Source organism: Struthio camelus, chromosome 26 (assembly GCF_040807025.1).
Source record: "Struthio camelus isolate bStrCam1 chromosome 26, bStrCam1.hap1, whole genome shotgun sequence".
Lineage (NCBI taxonomy): Eukaryota > Metazoa > Chordata > Aves > Struthioniformes > Struthionidae > Struthio > Struthio camelus.
In genome coordinates this window covers 6725249-6748490 of record NC_090967.1, presented here as the reverse complement: position 1 = coordinate 6748490, position 23242 = coordinate 6725249, and the positions used below count along the sequence as shown (strand labels likewise).

General features: G+C 46.4%; 1 non-coding gene across 4 annotated transcripts in view; it reads left to right on the top strand.

Annotated features, from left to right (window-relative positions):
- LOC104139379 (uncharacterized) overlaps positions 1-23242 on the top strand; it is a 79377-nt gene that overhangs the window by 46267 nt on the left and 9868 nt on the right. For 3 of the 4 annotated variants that reach the window (XR_011136353.1, XR_011136356.1, XR_011136354.1), the window contains one exon: positions 8874-8899. The exons of the other annotated variant lie outside the window; for it this stretch is intronic. This is a non-coding gene — a transcript (uncharacterized protein). The remainder of the gene's footprint in view (positions 1-8873; positions 8900-23242) is intronic. 4 annotated transcript variants of the gene reach the window in all.

Below are 23242 nucleotides of genomic sequence, written 5' to 3'. Positions count from 1 at the left end.
CTCCAATTCATTAACCTGTTGAATTTGGTGTCTGGCCTAAGGATTCAAAGCATAAGGGGTTCAAGGCACGTGAAACAATCACCAATCTTTTCCCCTTTCTTTGGGCAGTGTTTTTTCTTGTGGTGTTTGAACGGTAAACACGGCAGGACAGTTTTGGAACGCGTTAAGTTACTCAGGGTTTCCTCTAGTCTTAACCCGTACTGGACTTTGATCAGCCTAATGGTCTGAGATACCTCTAGTATTCCCTCCTTTTGGTTTCCCGTATGTGGAATTTCCTCAAAGTCAGTGGTGCTTTTGCCTGCAGATTGGCTGGAGTATCTGGAAAGTCCGGGGAAAGCTCGGGGCAGCTGGCGAGCGGTAACGCGGCCCCTTTGCAGCGTGGCTGTGTTAGCTGAATATGAACCACCAGGGTCTTCTAAAAATGTTGAGTTCACTGGAAAGCCAGTTTCTTGTGTAAAGAATATGATTCATTCTCCCAGCAGTCTCAGTGCCACGTGTAAATTAATACAACACTTAGTTGGCTTTTCCCATGTGAAGCTAAATCAGATATAACTTCAGCTCTGCTTCCCTGGTAGCCCTTGCTTAATCCTGCATTCCCAACCCGTTCCCAAGCTTCGTTTGAGAAAGCCACTGGTATCGTGTCTCCACGCTTATCAAAGCGTAGGCATGTGAACGAGGGTATCGGGAGGCAAACTAGTGGATGTGAGCTTGAGTGATGGCTTTTCCGTAACTGTCCCGGTTTGTGCTCAGCGTTAGGTGCTCGGTCCCGAATTCCCTTGTGAAGGAAGAGGGGAGATGTCCCACGTCGTCTGCAGCGGGGAAGCGTAAGTGCAGGTGGATGCTCCGGCACAGCCGGAGCGCTGCAGCCGCGTCCTCACTTACCCCAAAGCGCGCTCACCGTGCGCCTCTGCCCCCGGCTGCTCTTGCTGCGACGTTCTGGCCTCTGGGAGTTCGCAGCTGGGAGAATTTTGGATGAAAATGAGTTTATCTTGTTTTGACACAGAAGTTGTAACTTAATTGCCACAATGTTTATCTAGCTCCAAGCAGAGGCCTGAGAAACAGGACTTGTTTACAATAAACTTGCAAATAGCTTTGGACAGCTACAATACCTTTGATTTAAATGTTTAGGAAAGGCTAGCGGTATCGTCTACAGAGATATTGCAGCAGTGGATTAAAGCAATTAAAGCAGCCTCTCTGCACTCCTCCAGCACTGCCCAGATATCTTCCAAGGAGCTGTAATCTTTGCGTTCGGGGCACGCAGAACGGGAGCTGCCACGATCTGATGATACTTCTGAGTGTCCCTGAATTACACTTTGTTAATTTGGGGAAGGGGCCTATTAGAAAGAAAGGGAAAGTGCATTACATGTTTGTTTATTTGTTTTGCCTTAAAGCTGCAAAAATACAGGCACAGCAACTGGGAGCGGTGATTGTATTTGTGCAGGCCCTGCCCGGGGTGGCGGGCCGGCTCCGCGGAGCGTTGCTCTGGCTCCTGCGGCTGTCGCAGGAGCGCGGACCCGGGAGGGAAGCAACGCGAGCGCCTCGGCTTGGCCCTGCTGGTGCCGCTCCAGCGGCAGAGTGGAGTTTTGTGTAATTATCTTGGACGCTCTATCTAGAGCTCTGGGCTATTTAGGAGCCAAGAGCCTTCAGTTGCCTATTGCTTTTAGTTTGGGGCTGATGTTGCCTTCAAATGTAGTTCTTCAGTTCCTGTAAGTCTGTTGACTTGGGTTTATTTGCTCCACAGGAACGTTAGCAGAAAGCTGGCTGGCTTTGCCGCCTAACGTGTCGCCGTTTCTCTACCGTTAGTTGTGATTGTGAGCTGAGCGTTACCGCACCAGTACGTCGCTCGTGGATTTGAGCAGGCGTTTTATCTCATTGTTGCTACAATAAAATTGCCAACAATTTGAGGCTGGCAACCAGACCTCAACACGAATGTGGTGGGAGCGAGGCGGTGATACGCTGTTCTGCAGCGATGTGCTCTCTGTGGACTACAGTATTCTTTATTAGAAATGTGCGACCTTGGTTCAAAGTGGCTTTTAAGAAATATCCTTGGGGTGTTTCCTTCGATGCACTGACTTGGAAGAGTGGTTGGGCCTGGTATCGACTGAGTGAACGACGGGGGGGCGATAGGAGACTTTCCCAGTTCCAGTAAAGCCTGGAACCTGTTGTTCCTTCCCAAGTGTCAGTGGCTGGCTGGCAACTCATCTAATATTAACAACAATAATTTAAAAAATAGTACAGGTCTTACAGTGGATTTCTTAAGTATACCCTCCCCTGCATTTACTGCTCTCAATTCTGCTAGCTCCTTCAAAATATTGGTTAATGGAGCGCTGATCTTCAGCTTCTCAGTTTCATTTGCCTTTCTCTTGCCTCAAACAGCCCCTGGAAAACTTCAGGGGTTAAATAGGTTCATTTTAAAGAGGTTCCTAACATGGTAGCAAATAACGTGCATGGGAAGGGTCTGTCTTACTGTTACCATCTGTGGAGCTGCAGACTCCAGATGATGCAATGTGCCATATGTTGTGTCAAAATAAACCTCTTTATTTTTAACAAAGTGCATTTAAGACATACTAGCAGAATATTCCACCAATCCCTAAATTTGGGACTGACTTTACTTCATTCTGCAAGGCACGCTACCCCGCTCCGCACCCTCCAGCGCCTGCACAGGCTCTGATGAGCTTCAGACTCCTACTCTGACATTTGGGGAAATTGGACTCCGTTGCAGCGTAGCGCTCAGGAGCTGAGCTGACTTATGCTGATTCATGGGGTATAAACTGTGGTAATCTTCAAAGGGGGGGTGGGCGCGTGTGTGTTCTCCCAGGGCTGACTGTAGAGTAATCTGCAGGGCAAACTGAGTTTACAGACGAGTCTGTTTCGGATAGGACGCCGGGTCTGAGCAGGAGAGACTCTGAGCTTTGGGAATTAACGCACTTCTGTGCGAGGCGGAGGGGCTGAAGCCGCTGTTGCTAGCGGGTGGCATCTTTGAACCTAGCTCAGCGCCTCTGTGTCCCCTGCAAGTTGTGGTCAGGTCACTGTAGTATCAGCTGTTCTTTTCTTCATTAATAGTTTGTTTTGCTTTGTATTTCTCCTGTGTGGGTGGCATCATGAGATGTGTCATGACTCTCTGAGTAGTTTAATGAGTATTCCCTGCTCTCGTCGTCGTCTTGCAGCTCTCCCTGTTGTCTTACAGTTATTGCCTTTGTTCTGTGCCCGGCTTGGTCATGCTGCAGCTGGACTCGTTTTTATGGCACTTCTGACTGCACAGGCATGTGTAATTAGTTGCTTTTTAAAAATCTGTAAATGAATGCACAATGTTCTGAGCACAAGCTGAGGATTGTTTGCAAGCAGCAAACTTGCTGCTGTCAGACTCGCTTCAAATTGCTAGTTCTGCGCCGTGGCTGGTAAACACGCAAACTCTGGACATTCAGGCTAGAAGGAATTGTGGATTTTACTGCTAGACTACGTCATGTTATTTAAACAGTTTTGCTTTAAAAAGAGTGCTTTAACCATAGGTGTGTTAGTGCTACCCCCTGATGCAGGAGCTCCTTATGGTTTTCAGGTGAAGTTATTCCTCTTGTCCATGGCCTGCTCCAAGCTGTCCCCCCGTCCCCCGAGAAGAAGCCATGAGCTGGTGTGTGGGACGCCGTTTATCTGAAATCGCCCGCGGTGGCTTGCTGAAGCGGGCTGCTGAAGGGCAGGAGAGAGTCAGCGCGGCTGCTCCCGCCTGCGACCCTGCCGTGCTGTTTTGAAGTAGTTGCCGTGCTTCCTGCACTGGGGACCGAGCGTGCGTTTGGGAGGTGAATGGCAGGTTTCAAAGCAGCTTGTGCTCAAAACAAGATTTAAAAACAGACTTATCTAGGAGAACTTTTTTTTTTTTCCTTCTCAGAAATGTGTTTAAGTCTCTTCCTATTCTGGCTGTGAAAAAAAGCACTTTCCTTCCCCTACAACTCTCAGACGGTCTCAGGGCTTGTTTTGTCCGTCAGGCAGCGGTGAAATGTAATGTTTACATCTCATGAGGATGAATGAGGTCAGAACACATGTCATCAGTACCGATTCCTGTAGCTTCTATTTATGGTAGCGTTTCCTTCCACTTTAATAAATAAAAACAAACCAGTATTTCCTTCACGTGAGTTTAGCCGTTGTCGCTGATCGAAAGCCTCATAAGGAGCCTGCAGAAAGTCCGTTGCTGTCTTTCGTGATGGTGTTAAAATGACTTTCTAGTGACCTGGTCGTTTGCTCTCATATTTCCAACTCCAGTCCATGGGATTTACTTCCTTTGTGCTGCCTGTTGTCAGAGCCATTGTATCCTCCCTGCAGGAATTAAATTTACCTCGTTTAGCACTTAATGTTGAGCTGCTCCGCATGTAACGCCTGCAGAATCCCGCTGTCCTTGGAGGAGGGGATGAATGAGTCCATGCACTGTATTTACTTGATGTGTCTTTCATCTCCAGTATCTAATCCACCTGGTTTCTAATCTTCATATTCTGCAATTGCTTTTACCTTTTCTTCTTCAAGCATTTCCTGCTGTTACGCAATTAGCTATCAGGAGCAGTCGCTTTACCTTTCCTCCATCAGAAGTACCCACTCGTCAAATTGCAGGTCTGTCTTCAGTTGCTAAAGTAGATCGTAGCTCCTCCTCTTTTACCCACACGATTGCTGAAACATCCTCCTGCCTTTTCTGTCACTAAGAGCTTATACAGTAAACTTCAGCTCTGTCAAGAAGACAATTTGTGCAAGACATTTATCTGACTAATATGGAAATTTCACCAAAAGTTGCCCCCTTCTGATGAACAGTTCTGTTCTTACCTGGTAAAAGCCTTGTGTAATCAGAGTTCTTATAAAATGAGTAAGTGCAGTATAAAATGAACTTTCTCTTCTTCCTTAAGCTTCCTCCCAATTTTTAACTTTATTATTTGTAACTGCTTGAAAACCATTGGATGATCTTAAAGGTTTTGAATTTCAAAGTGGGTTCTGCCTTTCTGTGTTGACTACAGCAGCAACAGAAGGTGCTCCAAGTGTCGGATTTGTCATCTGATGCTTTCTATTACAGTTTGCAACCGACAGTCATTACTGTATGTTTGGCAATTTCCAGAATACTGAAGTCCTCAAAAAGAGTGAAGCAATGTTTTATGGTAGCTAGAATGAACCTGCTTAAAACCATCTCACCACTTAAAAGAGGCTTTTAAAGTACCTTGTAGGTTTAGAATTAAAAGTCCTATGGTATATGTTTAACTCAGCTATGACTTTTTGGTCAATTGGTTCAATGCTGAAATGGGGCGGGGGAGGTGGGTGCAGTCTTTTGCCCCTTTCACAACAAAACCTCATACTAGGCACTAATAAAGTAGTTGTCAGTCCATGCTTAGAAAAGCTTACTGCTGCATCTATCCAAATCTGTCTCATAGTAGCCTGCTGCATTGAGTTAAACCTGCTCAGGAAAGAGCAGAAGTCAGATTGAAGAAGTAATTTCTCTTCATTGAAAAGACCATTAAAAATGATTCTGCTAGCCTGACAACTCAGTAAACTTCAGATCAGTGTCCTTTTGACTATAGCTAGATTAGTGCCAGACTTGAATGGGTTAAATAGAGGGAGAAGTGAGACTAAACTCCAGTTTTTAACTACTTGGAATTTTAGGAATTGACAATTAGCTTTCTTAGCAAAACAGGATTGCTAGAAATTGCACTTCTTGTTTAGTTAAGACCTGTCTTTTTCATATGTCTAAATTAAGTTCTGCAGACAGTCAGGAGCCAGTTGCAAAACAAGCCTATAACATGTAGTTAATGGTCCTATATTAAAATGAAATTGCGTGAAAGGTTGGTGTTGCAGCACAAACGCTGTTGCTGTAAACGTGCTGCTCTGCTTTGCCAGACTCGCTCTGTTTTTACGATACCTGCCTGGGAGAGAGTGAAGGCAGCAGTGTGCCAGGACCACCACCTTCTAAAGAGAAGTGAGAAGCAGATCAGGCTGGTGCTCGTTTCCAGCTCTCATGTGCTGGAACAGGGCTCTGCTGCATAGACCAGGTTGTTTCTGCATTTCTTCGTGCCCCTTATTCCACTGCCATCCTCTGTCCCCTCCTGCCTTCGTGCCTGTGGCCGGAGGCAGGATTCGGAGCGGCCCGAGCGCATGGTCCGGAGCGTGCTGCTCCTCGCCTGATTCCCGCGGTGTGTGACAGCGCCAGCCTTTGCGGTGGTACCTCTGCACCTTACAAAAGCTGTGTGTGTGTGAGCTAGCGGGTGACTCAGCTTTGTCCTTTTGCTCGAGTGAGAATCGATGTCTTGGTTTTTTCATCTTCCTCCTCCCTCTCTCGTGGAGGCTGCCGAGCCGAGGACGGGAACAGCGCGGCGCTGGCTGCGTGGGAGGGAGAGGCAGTAGGAGGGTTCCCCGACCCCGGAGCCTCTGCGGTGATGCAGCCAACTGACGTACTTTCTCCTGCATCAAAGTGACGGTTGCCGGGCTGCCTCATTGAGCCCCTCTTTTTCTTGTTTAATATTAAAGTACAAAGCTGTGTAAAAAACACATGCTTTTCTACTCTTTGAAGTGGTGCTGGCTAAATGCCTGAAAAACATTTTCCAGTGGTTGTGGAAAAAAATCCCATTACGTTTTACAAATATTTTTGTTCTATTTCACCCCTTTCTTTCAGAAGCTTCATAATAGTCCTCTAGAGACTTGGTCTCGGGTTACTAGCAGAGACTGACCCATCCCGATAGTTGCGTTGCAAACAAGACTTGCAACTAAACCAAAAAGAAATAAAACTTAAATTTAATTGGCTGGGTTTGTACTTTTCTTTCTGCATTCTGTATATTTTCCTCATCATCATGTTTATCATTGAGCTCTCAGCAAGCTATAGGTTGAACACGTAGCCTGGTGTCTAACACGTGCTCTTTGGGACTCGAGTCTAGAGGCTGTTAAGCTGATTGACTGTATTGCTTCCAACCTTATATAGTACTTTTTAAGATGAAAACTATAATAAAATGAGCGAGACTGTATTTTTTTCAAAGTAATGTAAAGTTCCTGCACAAAAAATACTGGACTCAATGGTCTTGTAAGGACAAGAAAGATGGTGCGTGGAGTCAGTTGCAGAAGCAGACGGTGCACTGCACTAATGCTGTGTGCATGTATGCAATCTCCAGCTTTTTAAAATGCATTGCTAACTTCTGCCGAATGAAGAAATGAGTTAGCCAGTGGTTAGCAATTATGCTTGCATGCCTTTGTGCATTACAATGCTAGGCATGCTATAGGGTATCAGCACGACTCTGCTGGTGGCAGATCTTTTCCGTCAGAATAGAGATGTCAGTCTTCCACTTTCTATCAAGTGCAATTAACCTTAAATTGCAGGAATGGGGATTTAAGAGCCCACAGCTAGACTGGACTTGGGTTCTGAGTCATTTTAAAAGTAAAAGGGTTTTGGGGTGTTTTTTGGTTTTGGTTTGTTGTAAAACTGAAGGTCAGTAAAAGTTTTCCCGCAACACTTTAATTTCGTTGGTCACGTCTGCCGTTTATGCGATCTAATATTTTCCAGTTAGAGTTAGCACACGAGAAGTAGCAGCGACAATGAGCATGATCAGGAATGAGACTTTCCTAAATGGGTCAGAATTCACTGCCTCTCACTAGAGGATGCTGACCCTATATGCAAGGGTGCACTTTGCTTTGGTTTTTAGCATGAAATCTTAATATTTTTTTTTTTTAGTGATGATGCAACAGTGTACTGAAAGGGTTTCTGCAACTGTGATTCAACAGCCAAATCATATAAAACGTCTACGGTCAAAGCCTGGAATTTTCTCCTGCAGTTATTGTGCCATAGCTGACTAGCAGCGTGATGTTTGACAAGTAATACCAGCATGGTTTTTGCTGTACTTGTGTAAATGACTTAGTAAACTGGTAAAATTCCACTAATCCCTCTGTAAGTGAGCTTATCATGGGATATGAATTTCCTGTTGCCTGTCCCCTGCTGCTCAGTGTAATAAAACAGCCAGCCAGAAAATCACGTTGGTTCCTGCGTTTGGTGTCTGTCACTTGTTCCAGTTTGGGTTAACTTGCTTCTGCAGAGGTTACGGTTTTCCAGTTTTCCTCTGGCTTTGGGCTCTTTGTTTGGGCGATTAGAACCGAAGCTCATAAACAGATCCTGTTAAGATACATGAACGTAATATAAACTACGTGGACATAAGCCAACGTGTTGAGGTGCGTGAAGGGCAAGTTGCTGATGATCAGAGGCGTGTGTAAAGCTTGCTTTCTTGGAAAACTTAGTAGGATGCTGCTCCGAACCTCTGACCGGCGCGTAAGGCCTGCTGAGGGAGTCTGATACTGCATCCGCTCTTGTGGATAAATAAGCTTGATTCATTCTTTCTCCCTCTATGTGTTTTTTTTAACCGAGGCAAGACATTTCTGAAATGACTGACTCCTCTAGGAATGCCGGCTATGTGAAAAATGCCCAGCGCGGCGGGGCCACGCTCGTTGCCTTCCCTTATCTCCTCTTTCCTCCCTGCCAGCGTGGAGTGCCGTAGGCATGGCATCTGCTCGCTGCCCAAATACTTTCCTATCCTGGGAAGTCTCATTGCTGCCTTCAGCATTTATCATCGCTTCTGTCATCCTGCATCCCAGTCCTGGGCTCTCCCCTTAGTGCTTATGTGCCCAGGTTTGGGTGAACCTGGGGCTCGGCCAGGCCAGCCCTTGCCGGGGCTCCCGCGGGGAGGGTGGCCACCCGCGGGACGCGACCGCGGGTATCGCCCCGTGGCGTGGCCCCCTCCGGTGCCTAACGCTGCGCGCTGCGAGGGAGAATTCCCGGCTTTGTCCCTGTGAAGAAGCTGCGTATGCTTTAAATGTGACTTTTCTGATCGCTTTGTGTTGAATATTTACGCTTATTCTTTCTTCTGTTTTCCCAGGAATATTCCAGGAGTAGTGGAAAACGGTATGTATGTGTTGTGGCCATTCGAGGCCTTTTTTTTTCCCCCTTGGAAAAGTCAATAACTAATACTGGATTAAGTTTTCATTTCTTGCCATAGTTATCCCATAAGAAGAGGCTTCAATCAGTTATGTTCTTTTAGTCTTAAGCCCTCTCAAATATCTCGAGTTGAACCGAGCTTTGCATTGTGTGTACCAGCCATCCCAGTGTGAAGAATCTGTTTTGAAGCTAAGGGAGCTGATCCTGATGCAAAACTTCAACACTGTGAGCTAGATCAAGGTGCTGATGCTCTAAACTTGGGGTCAGGCCGCTGCATGAGATTTTAATTCGACTTGGAATGATTGCACCAAAAATAATGAAGACTTAATTTTTCTTTTCTTGGGATAATTATGTTCACTCAAACGCTTCACGTGCTAGGCAAGCCGAATCTAAATTTGGTCCCCCTTTTAATCTTTTCGCCATATGTTTTTTTTGGAGCAAATTTAAAAGCCCTTCTGTTTATCCCTGTTCTGTAAATTTTCTTTAGAGGGAGTGGGTGGGATGCAATTGTCTGGCAGATCTCGGGGTGGGCAGGCAAAGCTCGAGGTCTCGTCTGCTCTGAAAGTTGTTCCCGCTGAAGGCGCGCGTGTGCTTCCAGGGCAGTGGCTTTCCCGTGCGGCTCCCTGTGGGGAGATGGTCTTGCTTGGGAGCAGAAGTGCCTTATTCTGGTTTTAACTAAACTCAGTTGTAGTTAGGCATCTTATTCCTGATCTGGATGGAAAGACTGGGCTGATTGCCACCTCTTCTTGATTGCTGTTGCTGTCAGTCATCGTTCCCACAAGGTCTTGACTGACTGTGTGAGTTCTCCTAGGTGCTTTCAGCACAAGGGTGGTGTAAATCTTTCACTGTTGTTTTTTTTTAGGTTAGCGCAGATTAACTTTGCATGGAAATGTTTTATGAGCCCTTAGTGCCTAAACTGTGGGAACAGTTTTTAAAAAAAAATAAAAACAAAAAGCCCCAGACAACTAGAGAAGATGATGTTTAGCCGGTTTTTTCTCTGTCTGCCAGAGGATGTTTTGACTATCTCTTTTCCCCTCGCAAACGCATGCTGCTTCAGCGTGGGTTAAGCAAACGGGAGCAAAGCGTTCTCGCTCTGGAATAGCGCGGTCGCGCACGAGAGCCCCGCGGAGCGGCTGCGTGCCGCGAGAAGCCCCGAGCGAACGCTTGGGCAGGCGGCCGTGGCCGCCGGGGCCGGGCTCTTCCCCGTGGGAGCGCGACGCGTCTCGCTTCGCTCGCGGCCGTGCTGCGCCGCCGAGGTGGACGCTGGCCGCAGGGTAGCCGGCTGGCGGGAGGGCGAGGAGGACCCTTTCTCAGCAGCCGCGCGACACGCCGGTTGCTGGGAGGCCGTCGGGTGCCTGCGCTGGCATCCCCAGGAACTGGCACTCTGCTGAGAGGTCAGTGTTTCCCAGGAAAGACGGGAGACTTGCCGTGCTTTGGCCGAGGGTACATGAAAATCTCTTTCTCAAAACAAATCGAACTTTTATCATAGCAGAATGGTTTTTTTTAATTAGATGGTATATATTTTCTCAAAATCTGTTTACAGTGTAATTTGAAGTAGACCACCTGGGTTAGAGACTAATTTTGACAAGTTATTCAAAAGATTCTTAGGGCTCTGCATTTTTGTATTTAGATACATAACTGCAAAGAAATACCCTTGTTTTTGTGATAACGTTAAGTTTCAGCTCGTACAGCCCATAACAGTGTGTTTTATCTTCCAGTTTTGTGATTGAGTACCTGCTGTTGGTACTGACTCTTTTCCAGCTGTCAAGTATTTGCATTTCCGTTGTGCAGAGAGGCTTCTGCCTTTGTCTGTCCTTTGGCTTCGCGCTAGCTGCCTGGGACATAAAGAATGCTTTTTTCCATTGGTGAGTGAGTTCAAAGTTAAGAAATGGGGAGTAACAGCAATGGCAAAACTGTTTGCTCTCCAGTTATGAATAAAACCTGGTGACAAAAAGTGACACTGGCATCTCAGCGTTTGGATATAGGAGGGGGTTGACTTGCAGCTTCCCTGGGAAGCTAAGATGCAGGTGAATGAGCGGGGGGCAATTTCCAAAAGCACCTAAGCAGCTCTGCCGAGATACGTACAGTATCGACAGCAGGGTGGCACCTCTTGCCACACCAGTTACCTAATGCTATCTAAGCATTCAGAGAAGTTTGAATAGCTTTTATGTATTTCTTTCTTCTTTTCTGATCTAGAAGATTAGAAAAGTACTAGAAGATTTTCTAAATATTAGCCCAAGCCTATAAAAAAACCCAGCAAGCTAAAGGTCGACCATTACCTGAAGGCAGACGGCTCACGTGTTGTCTTGTAGAACCCTTTTGCACAATTTGTAAGTTCCTTTTTTTAGCCTCCCTGTTTTATTTCCAGCCTGAGTCTCTTTCAAAGCTGCTCCCAGCACCAAGTCCTTAGCTAAGTCCTGAACTGCTGCCAGGCCAGTGTGACTTGACTTCCTGTAAGAGAGACAAAAGAAAACGACCTTCTGCTTCCTTTCCCTCTCGGCTCAACAGATTCCAGGGCCCAATGTAGGAGTTGCTCCTTGTTGCAAATCCTCACATGATGTTGCAGTCATCAGTATTACCAAAAGACCCAGGCTTGCATGAAAACAGCTATACACAGACGCTGCAGTCACATGCAGATCCTGGCCTTTTCTGTTAGTGTAATTGCTTTGATAGATGAAACAAGTGCAAAGCAGTCATCAAGCTGATCGAACTGTGTCCTGATCTGCCTTTGGAAACAAGTCTCTTCATTTCTAGTTGCATGCAGCTGATTTACCGGGTGGCGGGCGGTGGTGGGAGGAGGGCCCTCGGCTTTGCTGGCCTATTGTGCATTTCTGCTGGGCATCTTTTTCTGCCCTGTGCAGATACATTGGTAATGAAAACAAGATGACTAGGGGAAAGCTGGGAAGAGAAAGTCACAAGACTGCTCTCATGCCAGTGTGTTTTATGGCCATATGAAGAAAGCGTTAGTATTTACTCTCATGTGATGTGTCTGTCGCAAAAGGTCATTCACGTTTATAGGGAGCTTTCCCCAAAATGCAAATGGGTCTGTTTGGCAGTCCGGAGCTGGAGGTAAATAATATCACAGAGCAGTTCAGCTCCCAAGCAAACACCATACCGGCCCGTCCAGCTTTAGGAGACCTTAAGCTGTTAATTACTTCTGAAGCATGCAGTTAGGAATCTGAGCTCTTGCTTAATGCAGATCTATAGTTTGTGATTTTTCAGAAGTACGAGTCAGGGCTGACTTCTGCCCTGTGCAGATGAGGTCCCTGCCCTGAGGTCCTTATGCAGTTTCCCGCTCTGGGTCTCTGAGGCCCAGGTAACAGTAGAGCGCTGACTCAGGGGGGATGTTGCTTTTGCATTAGCCAAAAAAAAAAAAAAAAGTTTTACAAATACATATATATATAGAGAGAGAGAAGTATATTCAGACATAGGTATTCGAAAGTATTCAAGACCTGAGTTGTGCATGTGAGCTTGGCCAGGCGGTGTGCTCGGAGTCCCAGTGATTGCCAGAGCGTAAGTGTTGCTTAACTCTGTCTTGAATCACTTTTCTCCTTGCTCATAACTGTAAGTAGCTCTCTGAGCTCTCTGTCAGCATGTGAGATATTAACACTAACAGGGATCATGTTTGTTTCAATTGAAGGTCACTGAAGGATTCTCAGGGTTAGGTTAGTGGAAACTGCTCACTGCTTGAAGTCTTTAGCCGGTGTCTGGACATATTGCCCATGGCTGTCAAGTCAATGTGTTACTTAATCTCTGTTGCAATATCGAACTTTCTTTAGCAACGGTCCGTCTAGGCGCTGTGTTTTTCAGGACATGGTTGCCTTATTCCTTGATGGCACCATTATGTCTAGAGAGATTGTTGCTTTTTGTCCTTTTGAAATTTAGTCCCTTGAAATCCCTGTTGCTCCACTTGAACACTGCTTACTTGTAAGTTTGCATCTTTCAGAGAGCTCCTTAAGAAAAGCAGCGAGTCAACGTTTTGTACTTGAGTTTCATGTCGATTAGAAGGACATTATAAGCTTTCATTTCAAATTTGGTGCATCATATTTATTCATTGAGTCAATGAATTCGGGATTTTGAAGCTACATCATGCTCACTTTGCTCACATCATCACCAGGAAGGGCAAATTTGCCGTGGCTACCCTCGAAGCTTTGAAGAATTGTCACGATAGAACTAGACAGCATTTGCAAAACTGGCGGCAGAAAAACTTTGTCCGCTTGGCAGTAAAGCAAGCGGATGTGACCCAGGTGTGGACTGAGCAGATACATTGAATAAGGAAGTGTCATTTGTATATGGCTACTCCTTAGCAAAAACTGTATTTTAAAGCAAAGGACAGTATTCTCATAAGCAGCTCACACTAAAGATCCTGTGTATGAACCTGGAAAACCAGCTTTTCTGTACTTGTGCCAGATTACAGCACATGCCGGTCAGACGTGTTTCAGGCTCTGCTAGGTTGAAACGTGCTAAAAATTCTGCTAAGAAATGTACTTTACAGACCTCGGAGGGATTGGTGTCTGGCCACTGTGAGATACCCAACTGATAGAGCAGCTGGGAATTTAGCACAGAAATAGACGATTTTATTTTGATCAGGTGGGAGCTGGCACTTCTTGCTTTGCAGAACATGGCAGCAGTTCCTAGTAGTATCATATAGACCATTCTTTTTTTTTTTAACCTCAGAAGTGCAGTTTTCCTAAGCAGAAGATGAAAATGCCACTACATTTTTGAAATAGGACAGACTGAAAACAAAAAAAGCAAAACTTTCTATATGCAATGATTATACAAACATCACCTAGCTCTTAGGGCCAACCTTTTAGTCGCTGCCAGTCGCCTAGCAAACACTGTCGGTAAGAGCAAAGTATGGAGAATGCTCTGTTTTTGATAGTGTTGTGGCTTTTAAAATGCTTTCTGAAAATACAAAGTGCAAAGCAACGCTCCGGCCAAAAATTTATTATGATTTATATGCTTTCTTTGGAAGCTGGTTTAGATGTGCTGTAGGCAACTGTATATCAGCCCTCTTAAATTACACAAAAGAGGCTGCTATGCTTTTGGCTCCCATGCTCTAAGAGTTTTTTTATGGCTCTGTGCTACACCATGGCCTGTCAAAGAGCTTGTCAGCAGTTTTCTTGTTTGCTCAGCATCAGCTGAATGCCTCTTCCCAGTAATGTGCGGCTTGACTAAAGGACGGTCATATGAAGAGGATGGCTTATCTTCCTGCACTTGAGCAGAAGGTATTTAATCTTTAGGTAAATATTTTTGTCATATCCTCAGGTTTTTTCAAGCTTGATGTTTGCAAATATTCAGGTACCAGGCCCCATTGTGCAGAATGAAACTGAATTGAAACTGAATCCAAGGCAGAAAGGTTTGAGAGGCCCTTCGCCCGCCTCCTGTTGCAGGCTGAGGGGATTGGTTGCCACAGCCATACACAGCACAAACATGCTGCTTATGCTTTTTATTTCTGACATTGCAGAAAGTGGGCTGAAGGGGGAGACTTCACCCTGAACTCCTCTGCAGCAGCGTAGGCAACAGCCTACACGGAAATAAATCAGCCTTGAATTATGGTCCTAAGGTCAACAAGTAAGAGTGACGCTGGACCAGATGGCCTGAGTTCCTCTGGGTAGGATATCTTGTCCTCAAGCATCAGATGACCTCATCTCAGCCTCCCAGATGACCGGTCTCTGCAGTGACACAAGGGCAATGAGAACGGCTTCAAACCGCTCTGTCTTCACTTTGGCCTGATGATTTGCCTGCAGTAGTAGTAAGGAAAGGAGGGTGTGTGAGTGTATGTGTATACATGTGTGTGTGGTGTGTGTGTCATAAGAGGTAACGTTTGGGGGAATTTTTGCTTCCAGGCTTGTTCACACATCTGTTGAATCAGACTTCTGTTCTGTGCATGCCTCCTCCCCCACTGCCGCCAGCGTAGCCGTTGAGTGTGTTCGGCAGGAGCTGGTTCAGCACCAGTTCCCAGGGAAAACGGCCCAGGGAACGGGTTACCTCACGGAGAACTTCTCATCTAGTTAGTTAAGCGTGATCCTGCTTGGGGCAGGAGATTCAGCTGAAAGTCTTGTCTCTGCAGACTGGTTGAAAACAATGAAACAAGGGTAAATGACTAACAATTTGCTTTAACAGGGGTTGGAAAACTATTTTTAGCTACTTTGAAATGCTACTTGAATGCATACATGTATAATAGCCACAGTCAATGTCATGGACAAACCCTATTTCTTTTTCCATAACGTTTAAAAAAAAAAAAAGTAGCTTAGGGGCATATTGTGCTGGGAAAGCTCTTAATGGCTATGTTACTTTGATTATTTACCAGTTCCCTATCTTCTCGAGAAGTATCGACTGTGCAAGCTATGCCTAACCATACAATGAGTATATTGTAACTTGTGGTTCTGATGTAATTCCCACCAAACACTCTTTCCACAATGAAAACTTTAACTTACTTGAAACCAAACTCCTTGGCCTTTCCATCTCCTCCATACAGAGCTGTGTAAAGTTCCAATAAACATGCTCTCCCTGGCTTACTCAGTATAGTAATTCTCCGAGGCTCTGCAAAAGGCCCAGTATCCTTTGTCAATAGAAGCTATAATAAGCATAATGCCCTAACAAAGTGTATTCCTCGCAGTATTTGCTTTGACTTCTTATTTTAGTGTTGTTAGGGCTTTCTCGTAATCTTCCTTAAATTCCACGTGCTAACTTTCTTCCTAAACATGTGATGCTATTTTGAGGAGAAGCAAAATAAATTTTGAGATTATAAAAAGCAAAAGCATTCTGCTTACAGATTCCAGGGGAAGATAGGTGGCTTTGAATTCATCTGAGCGCTTGTGTGCCGCAGGAGACCACTTCAGATGCTGCTGGCTGCTTAGGAAGCTGAGCTGTACTTGTGCTCAGGAAAGAGACTTGTTGTAATAAGAGAACCTTTAAAGGACTGAGAATTTTCTGTGTGTGAAGTGACTTAAAAGTATATAAATGACAGTGACATTTCTTTTAATGTCCATGCGTTGCTGACTGGGATTTTCTCTGCTACTTTCTCAGCTCCACCGAAATGGAGCAGCTCTGCCGCTGACTCAGACCTGTGCCTTCCTCTGTGTGTTCCTTCCTTTTCCCTTTGAAAAGAGCTTGGCGACTCCTCTTACCATTTTAACGTAACCTGCTTTTAGGTCTCCAAAGTAGAAAAGGCTTACTATTAAACTGTGGCTGAAAAGCTTGAGAATGGGCAGTGATAAAGGTAGTAGCTAAAAGAAAAGACTGTGTGGACAAATACTATTGACCAAAGAGTTTTCACTTTAAAACACAGTGTCTGAGGAGTTCTTGCAGCGAGATCTGTTTGGTGGGCACCAGTCATTCTCACTTGTGTCTGTTCAGTTCAGGTTTATTTGGTGTGTAAATCCAGGTAAGTCTCCCTTCTCTGCTTACAGCCTAAGATGAGAATATTGCATCTGCATGACATTTAATGTCAGTACGAGATTTAAGATTTGGGGGGAAGGAAGATGAACGTGACTGCTTTGGTTGGAGGGCTTCCCCTCTTTGGGCGTTTGCTTATCTGTAGAAAACTCAAAACTCATTTCAAAACCTTTCCACCCACTCAGCACACAGGAGCTACATAGTAGAGAGGGAAATACAAAAGTGGTTGAAGGGGTGCTCACTTAGCTTTATCATGACTGATGCTGTAAAATCTCCTAACCTCGTAATATGGTAACTCTTGCACACAAGGCCAATAAATTAATGTGACCTTTTGATGCAGTTGAAATACCCTTTGTATGCTCAGAAAAGAAGGGTATGGAACCCTGTACTGTGGTGTTAAAACTTCCCCTGCCTGTTTTAAATGTCTTGAGTGTTAATGCTTTCAGCATTTCCCAGCTTAGATCTGTGGAGCTATGGAAAATTCTCAGGAAGCTTTGTGATACTCAGCCTAAACTTCCCTTTCTTTTATCTCCTTCTATAACTTAATACGCTCTTGTGCCACTATACAGCCCAGCTTCCTGCTTAGTCTTTATGCACTTCAGTTGTATGCAGAGTTGCTATCAAGCCCTCGCAGACAAGGACAAACTCCACAGTGGTCTAGCCAGGATATACATATTTAGTCCTTAGTCTGCCCACTGAAATCAGTACCTCTTTTCAGACCGTAAGTGAAGATATAAACTGTGTTTGAATTGCTTTCATATACTGGGTAATTTCTGGACTCAAAGGTCCGAAGACTTATCCCTATTTGTTCCTGAAACTATTGCACATGAAAATAACAACTTAATATTAAAATCTACTCATCCTTCTTATCACATGTTATCCAAAAGATCGGGTTTTGGAACACTAGTATCATTGTAGTTTTGCTGCTAGAATGTTAGTACAAAGCTATGTGTTTTCCTTGTAGGAGCTGCAAGGACAGATCAATGTGTTTCTAGTTTCGCTGTTATTAAGCTGTGGGTATAATAACCCAGAGTGTTTTTTAAAATATCAATATTATTCCTCATAGTCCCTATTTTGAAAGACACCAGGGATGACTAAGTAGTGTTTTTTTGTCTCTGACACCACCTGCGTTTGACTATTGCTTAAGCAAACTGTAAGTGTTCCCAGACTTGACTGTCGGCAATTTTCAACACACAAAATTGCAAAAACAACTTTCAATTCAGTGCTTTGTACAAAATACTCATTTTTCAATCTCTTTTGTTCGGGTAAGATCACAAAATTGCTTAGTTTGTATTTCATGAAGATGCTTATGAAGAACATGTTTTTTACTTTAAACTTGAGGTTACTTAATGGTCTTTTAAAATCTTCTTACAAAAGTGATTAACGTTTTGCTGAGGCAGTTGTGGAGCTGCAGAGTTTAAATGATGCTTAAAGAAGTACAAGAGTTTATAACCTGATTTTAAGAGCAAAGAGGAAGTTCTCCTTTCCATGTTGGTATCCAGCCCCTCTGAAGAATAGGAAGAAACGCTGGAGATGAGATTCAGGCCTGAGCGCTGGGGGCTCCTGAGTTGTTCTAATGGTTCCTGCAAGCAGAGGAATGGCATTTATATGGCTTAGTCATCTGCAGCACAGAGAAGGTAGGAGAAGAAGCTGCAGGTGATCTGAAAGGCGGCGATTCAAAGCGAGAGTCTGTAATACCGGCCGGGGAGGCGAGAGGTTTTGAAGTGCAGCACTGGCTCATGCCAGGGCAGGCTGCAGTTCTCCCGCTGCGGAAGCAGTGGTTATTTCTGAGGCCGCGGCACTGGAGCTGGTGGTGCACAGTTCACACCTGCGTTAGCATGCTGCTTTGAAACTGGCACTAAAACTTGTTCTGCTTTTCTGTTCTCCCTTCCTTCCTCAATAACTTTGCTACTAATACTGGCCAAGACCTCCACAGCTGCTCTGAAGCACAGGGGGCATGAGGAGTCACAGTGACATTTTCTGGCCTAGTTGTCCCGCAGTGCTCCTGGGGAAGCTGCAAGCGCTTTGTGTGCAGTGATTGCTTTTTTCCCTGTGTACTTTATCTGTTGGCTGAACTGAGCAGAAAATGCAGGGAGGACGAGGGCAGAACAGACTTTGCAGTGCAAGTTCTGATTTATTTACCACCCTCAACCCCTAACAGCCCTTAAGCATCTTGACTAAAGCCTCGCTTTGTTTTCTATTTTAAATTGTATGGTGGAGCGTTTATTATATATCTGGCTATCTGTATTGTGCTAGGGACTAATACATGAAGCGAGTGGTGGCTCCAGACTTTCCAAAGAGTACGGTGAGACCCTCACAGTGGAGGAGCTGCTCAGCCTCAGGCGGGCGGGCTGGTGCCGTAGCTGTCCCCGCCGGTACGTCCATGCACCGGGAATGCTTCGGCCGTCCTTAAACTCGCTGCGCTGGGTGTGCAAGCCAAGGAGAAACCTGAAATGGCACCTGGCTTTGCGTTTCAAACCCTGTGCCTTGCTAGTTGTGTTATCGCCTCTGGGTGATGACTCCAGGTAACAACTGATGTAAATACTTACCTTTGCGCTCTGCTTCTCTTAAATATGTAGTCTAAAAATAGGTGTGGAGCTGTGACGTGACTCAGGGAGCACAGATGGGCAGCGCAGAGGTGGGGATTGCGTGGAGCGGCACCGGCAGTCCTGCCGAGGTCTCAGCCCGGCTGGCACCACAGCTTGAGCGGAGAAAATGGAGAGAGGTGGAGTAAAAACCAGACCTGTGCACGACAGCATTTGAGTTAACTGTGCTCTCCTGTGAGGCTGTCAGGCTTACCCTGCAAGCAAGGTCTCGTGAACGTCCCGTAGCTTAGCTGGCAGAAGTGTCCTAGAGGATTTCATATTCTCTCAGCCAAATAATCGTTTCCTTTGATGGGAAGGAAATGGAGCTACACGTCTCTAGGGATACGGTCTCCTTCCAAAATCCTTGGCCAGTCTCTCTGTTAAACTGCTCTAGTTTCAAAATACTTATGCAATTAAGGATCTTCTGGTAAGGACAGAGCTGCATTTGAGGCACTTGCCCTCTTTCCTCCATCCATACTACACTGTGTTTGCTATTAACACGTGAAGTGGATATCCAGAAAGAATAAAACCGGCGCTCTGGGCCGGTGGCATCGCGGCAGCCTGCATGTCACCAGCTGCAGACGAGTGCCACCCTCATCGCCAAGAGCCACGTCGCTCGCGCCACCTTCTCCTAGCCTCGGCGGAGGCTCTCGTGCACGTGCCGGCGTAGGAGCCGCGCTCTTGCGGCTGGGCTGCCCTGTCGCTGTGTGCCTCTGCTGTGGAGCTGGTGAGCGTGACCTGTTCAGATCGGGCTGATCTGCGTGATTTTGTGCAGTCAGCCCTATTTTTGCTGGAGAAGTGCCTTGCAGTAAGTGCTCTTCTCCGAGGAAAGCCTTGAGGCTCGGTTCAGAATTCAGGTGTTGCCTGCACTGGCTGCGACGTAAATTGAAAGCTGAACGCGCTGAGTTTTGTTCCTACCCAAATTGTGCAAAGAACCAAACGTACTCCTTTGTGTACTCCCCCTTCCCCCCCCCCCAAAAAAAAAAGAAAAAGGAAAAGCTCAAACATGTCAAAACGTGTTGGCTTGAGTTGCCTCTTGTAGCAGGGTACGACCACATTTTTGTGGTGGTTTTGGAGTGTTTCCATCTGGAAACACACACAGCTAGATTTTTGAGCTGTGAAAAGAATGAACCTAAAACTAATGACTCTCAGTATTGACCTGAAAGATAAAGACTTCTCATGTTATAGTATTGATTTTATTTAAAGCATCTAGTACGTTAGAAGTGATGTTGCTCCAATTGCTCTCCCTCGTAGCTTTGTACAGTTTGTCAATATGCTTTATCATCCCTTTTATCTAAAACGTCAACTGTTTGATACCTCTTCTGCTTTACTGAAAGATGCCCAGCTAGTTAGGCTGAAAGCAAAACAGGAACGAATGCGAGCTCACAAGGTTTTGAGATCAGACTAGGAAAACGCGGTTGTGGTTCACCCTGGAGCCGGTCCAGAGGAGGGTGGGAGGCCGCCCCGCGGGTGTCCGGCCGTGGGCGCCGGCGGCTGCCCGGCGCGAGGCTCGGCCCCCAGCTAGCAGCAGCTCTGACGTGCCTGTCGCTGTGGGACTGACGCTGCTGCTGGTTGCAATAGGGAAATTAAGCATCTTAAAATGGGTGGCCTAGTTGCGACCTGTTGGAGTTGGACTGTAATTTATCTGGGGAGGGACAGCGTTCTGACTGGACGTTGTATAAACCTGAAGGTGCTCGTGGACGCTTCTGTAACGTGTTTATTGCTAAAGTAAAACGCTTGGACTTCCCTGCCCTTCTTTTGCACTCCTTGTGCTGTTTGAGCTAGAGAGGCTGCAGGAAAAGGTGCTGAAAACAAGCCAAATTGTGTAAACGCTGCCGTAAGTGTGCTTATATCCTCGTCCTGAGCAAGGTGACAGTGAAGCTCTGCCTCTTTAAGGCGGCATCTCTCCCCATCCTCCTGGACGGCTCGGTCAGCAGAGATCCTTGCTGTGCTCTCACCGAGTATTGTCTCACACCATAGAAATCTGGAGGCCTTTTAAAAAAAATAAAAAATAAAAAAAAAATGCTGCACTCAGGAAAAATTTCAATAGCTCATTCAGCTGTTAAGCTACTGATGCAGGAAGTGTAAAAGAAAAATGGAGCCTGCTTTGTTCTGCCCAGACAAGGAGTAAATGCCATCGCCCTAACAGCCTTTTTCTGTTCCAAAAAAGCATGAGGTCATCTTTAAAAGAAGTAACCACCAAATGGGTTTACACTGGGTTACTAGTCTCGAGCTCCCCCGTCGTCCCCCCGCTCTTCCTGGCACCGGCCCGCCTGAGGGCTCGGGCTCGGGCTCGGGCGGGCGAGGGGCATCGGCATCGCCTCCCCGGGGGTTCTGCCCCGCTTGGGCGCTGCAGCTGCCAGCGCGCGCTGGCGAGCGGCCAGCAGCAGTGTGGGAAGAGCGCGTCTCCCCGGCGCAGGGTCAGCGCGGGCCAGAGAGCTGCTAGTTAAAGAGTTCTGGAGGCCTTTTCCTCTTCTTGAGAGAAAATGATTCCCTCGTCTCTCCCCTAAGAAGGGCACTAGGAAAATCGTGCTCGAGACGCAAGTTCTAAAAGTGGTGTAACAAGTCGTGTTGGGGATCCTTTCTGCAGTCCTTTGGGAGACGTGGGCCGTCGTGGCCGTGACGTACGAGTGCCCGGAGCCCAGGTCCCCGCAGAGCGGCTCCGGGGTTCGGTTTGGAAGGACGGAGGTATTCGCGCTGGGCTCTGCCTGTCTCCTCGCTCTGCTAACTGAAGGCACTAGCCAACGTTTTTAAGCGATGCTCTGATTTGGACGTGGGGAAAGGAGGGAGGTAAAATTTGGTAAGGAGGAGAAATCCCATAGGATCGTGGCCGTGGTTTGTGGAGAGACTAGAGCTTTCATCTGGGAGCAGGATTTAATGGAGTTAAGCTTATATTTGACAGACGAAAACACCTGGCTTTTCAATAGAAGTACCCTGAATTGAGCAGTTGGGGTTCTTGACAATACGCGGTCTTGGCTGCTTGCTCCCCTAGGCTGGGTGCTTAGGAGGACGCTCACCTCGGTGGCCGTAGCTCTTTGTGCTCTGGCCAGGGCTGGCGAGCTATCCGGCGTGCGTGTTTTGTGCATCCAATGCACACGCTCTGCTGCAGTGACACAGGGTGGTTTTCTTTAAAGTACAGTTCTGTTAGCACAGGGATCCAAGGGGTGTTCTCCTGTCCTGAACATCCCTGCAGATCCATCCTTCAGCTCGGACTTTCCAGCATACCTTGGTAGCTTGTTCCGTCAGCTCCTCGGTGGGAGGATGTCTGGGCGACTCTTCAGCCAGCCTCAGTAGGGATGGAAAAGCAGGACGAAGTTGCTGGGCATCGTGAGGTGCATTCTTCGGATGCTTTTCATCCAGCAGCTTGAGCACAGTGACATCCATAAACACCAGTCTCCTAGCTGTTTTTATCTGGGGGAAAAAGACAAAAGAAGCATAACTCCAGCAGTTACTCAGATGTTCGCTTGTTTATTTAGCCTGTTAGGAGTGGCTGCCGCCAGCTATGAGAAGTATGGGAAGAATTCAGAAACTAGAGGGATCAGTGCATATTTATTTCCTAGTGTAATACTTCCTGCCATTAGGCCGGAGAGGACCGTGGGTGGGAGCATGCAGGTGGCACTGATTGCATAAAAGAGAAAGGGCTTTGTTATTGAGCTTTGCATTTTGTGCGGAGTAAATGATTAACAGTTTTGGGTGTTAAGTCTTGCATTGCAGCATAGCGAGGCACCTCTCGTAAGGTGCAGGTTGAAGGCAGGTTACGGCAAGCCTGGTTTCTCAGTACGCTGAGATGCTTCTGAGGGTGGCAGTTTCATCCTCGTGACTCGGATTCTGTTGTAATATTTCGGGATAGCGCCAAGGGCAGGTGGCGCGAGGAGAACGATCCTGTTGCGCGTTCGGCGGGGAGGGAGCAAGGTCCGAAGGTTCGCAGACAAACCTCCGCCCCGCGGTCACCCGACACGAGGCCGCAGGGCTGAGCTTTCCCCTGCCTCTGAGCCAAACCTTGGAGCAACGTTTGGGCAGGGTTTGGAAATGCAGTTGAAGGCTGAATGGGCAAAGTGCTCCTCGGAGCCAGACCGGGATGCTCGGCCGGGGGAGGCGTCTGTTCGGCGCAGCGCTCGTGCTGAGTCACGGCGTGCCGGAGCCAAGTGCTTACTGTCACTGCTGTTGCTACACTGCTCTGACTCAAGAACTGGGACTTTTTTTTTTTTTTTTTTTTAAACTAAAACAAGCAGCCGTAATCATTGCATATATAGCCTACCTGGTGCATGAAAAAATACGTTATGAATAAGAAAACTTTTGCAAGAAAGGGAGGTATCTACTCTGT